We start from the raw sequence: 2,366 nt of genomic DNA on the forward strand, positions 1-2,366 counted from the left end.
AAAAAAAAAAAAAAAAAAAAAATGCAACTTTCAGAGCATGAGCCAAGTATTCATGTTGGCACATCAGGAAGGAATCCCCTCGTTTCAGGCTCCATAGCATCACGGGAGAAGGAGGCATCAACTTTTTCTGAAGTATCATATATTTGTTATGGCAAAAGCAGCAGACTTGATTTGATGGGCTGACAATCTGATCAGGACTAACAATTAACTCTTAACTAATACGTTCCCCAGGATGTTGCTTTTGTATATGCAGCTGTCCTTTTAAGTACTGTTCATTTCAACTTACGGGACATAAAGAAAAATATTGGTAATTTTAGGCAATGACGGGATCAAACAATTAGCTCTGTTTATTTCAAATGTCTCTGGGATTGTTTCACATGCACCCCAATTACCCTACTTTTCAATAAATTGTTTATAGTCCTGCTTGAAATGTCAAGCTCATTTTATAGGCATCCTGCAACTCCATAAGGAAGACGGACTTTAATATTCACAGAAGAACTTTATTATTGTGATTCATTTGGTAGCTAGTTATGAAGACAAAAAAAAAAAAAAAATTAGAAGCAGCCTGTCGGGTAATCTGCCGGGTTTGGACTATAACATTTTCTGATTTAAGTTTGTTTCTGTTACTTTGCCTTCCATTGCCTAGTGGGAAAATGCATTGAACCAGCACTAAATAACTTAAGGAAACATGTAAAATAGCAGACTAACATCTGTTGTATTCCTCCTCATAACACTGAACCCTCTAATACAATGCACACTCTCTTTCTCTCTTTCAATGAAGCTTTCGAATGCAGGGGTTAACCCCTTTCACTGAATGGGCCCTTTTACTTTTGAGAATAGCATATGAGACTAACAAAGGGAGAGGCAACTTGTGCTTGGCATGTTAGTAGGTATATTCACCCAGACTCACGTGCAGCCCATGCTGCATGCCTTTTGTCTAACCGGGCTTCACAATGATGGGAGGTGAACAGTGCACAGGGTGTTGTCTATCAAGCTAATGCTAGCAAAGACAAGGAAAGTCCTTGCTTTGTGGTCCTCTGAATCAGATTATTGATTTTTTTTCAGGGTTGTTACAGTGAGCCCTATGATGCAAAATGAGAATGCTGCTGATATATATTACTATATCTCAATACAAAAAATGTACCAGAATTATAGGTCGGATTATTATCTGGCCAAAACCATGCTTCATTACCTTCAGTTAGCTCTCGGGGCCAGCTCTGGCCCTAAGTTGCTGGAACCCAGTGAGAGTGCATATTCCTCCTCCGAGTACAGTGTGAAATATTAGACGCCTGCCCAAACAGCCCAATCCTTTATTGGTTTGAGGGATATTTTTTGGTCTAATGGTGTGTGGGGGGGATGCAAGTCGCAAGAGTTGGTGCTGAAGCATCATGTCAAGCTGCAGGAGTTCCACCTCTCTCATCCATCCCGAGCAACCGAGATTTTCAAATCTGCCCCAAACAAATTATACAGGTACGGGGCCCCGTCCTCAGCGCAATGTTTCCATTGCAAACGGCTCCCAAAGAATTTGGCTTCCAGATAAAGGTGACAGCAAGGCGTCCAATTCCCAAACAGAAAAAAAGAAAACAACCTCACACTGAGCCTTTCTTCCATTTCCTGAAGGTCTATTGTGAAACTGAAGACTCCTTGTCTTTTCCAATTCCTTCATATGAATGGATGAGGCAAGACATCTGCCAGGATACACTCCCATTTGCATGCAAATCAGAAAGGCGCACACAGGCAGACAAACGGCACCCATTTCGCCGGGGACCCGAGGCCAGCAAAACTTCGCTCCTGGGGCCGCTTCCCATGCAGGGCAGCTGGACTCTGGGGGGGGCCTCATCCCATCCCCGCCGCACCAGCAGGTTCAAGCAGAGGAAGAAACTTAAGTGTTGCGGGGGTGGGGAGAAGCGGACATAAAGCCGGCAGCAGGACTGGGGGGGGGGAAGCAAGGCCTGGGACACAGCAGGGGTAGGGATGCTTTACCCCAAATTCAGGGAGGGGGAGGGGAGTTCCTGGCAAACTTTGCTTCCCCGGCTGGCGCCTGTGCAGGGATGCTTTCCCCCTACCGCCACCCTGGGAAGAGAGGAGGGAGCCAGCACTTACCCTGGGGACGCGGAGCCCCGCAGCAGCAGCGGCGGCGGCGGCGGCAGTGCCCGGCTGCCCATGCACCTGGCCGGGGTCCGGCTCGGCGGAGGAGGGCAAGGGCTGCAGGCGACCCCGCAGCTGCTCAGCTCTGCATCGCTCCCGCCCGCTTTGTGCGGCCGCAGCCGGCGCGCACCTGGGGGGAGCGGGCGGTCAGCTGACGGCCGGGCGCCGATTGGCTGCTCCGCTCCCCGCGAACAAAGCGGGGGGCGCGGCTGCCCCCG

At 48.8% G+C, this 2,366-nt stretch overlaps 1 protein-coding gene across 1 annotated transcript in view; it reads right to left on the reverse strand.

Annotated features, from left to right (window-relative positions):
- The window catches only part of LRRN1 (leucine rich repeat neuronal 1), a 37,792-nt gene extending 35,493 nt beyond the window's left edge, over positions 1-2,299 (reverse strand). The window contains exon 1 of the mRNA XM_019504711.1: positions 2,104-2,299. The gene's annotated coding sequence lies outside the window, so the exon portion shown is untranslated. The remainder of the gene's footprint in view (positions 1-2,103) is intronic.
- Between the last annotated feature and the right edge of the window lie 67 nt (positions 2,300-2,366).

This window comes from Gavialis gangeticus, unplaced genomic scaffold (assembly GCF_001723915.1).
Source record: "Gavialis gangeticus isolate Ggan-Ray unplaced genomic scaffold, GavGan_comp1, whole genome shotgun sequence".
In the NCBI taxonomy this organism is placed as follows: Eukaryota; Metazoa; Chordata; order Crocodylia; family Gavialidae; genus Gavialis; species Gavialis gangeticus.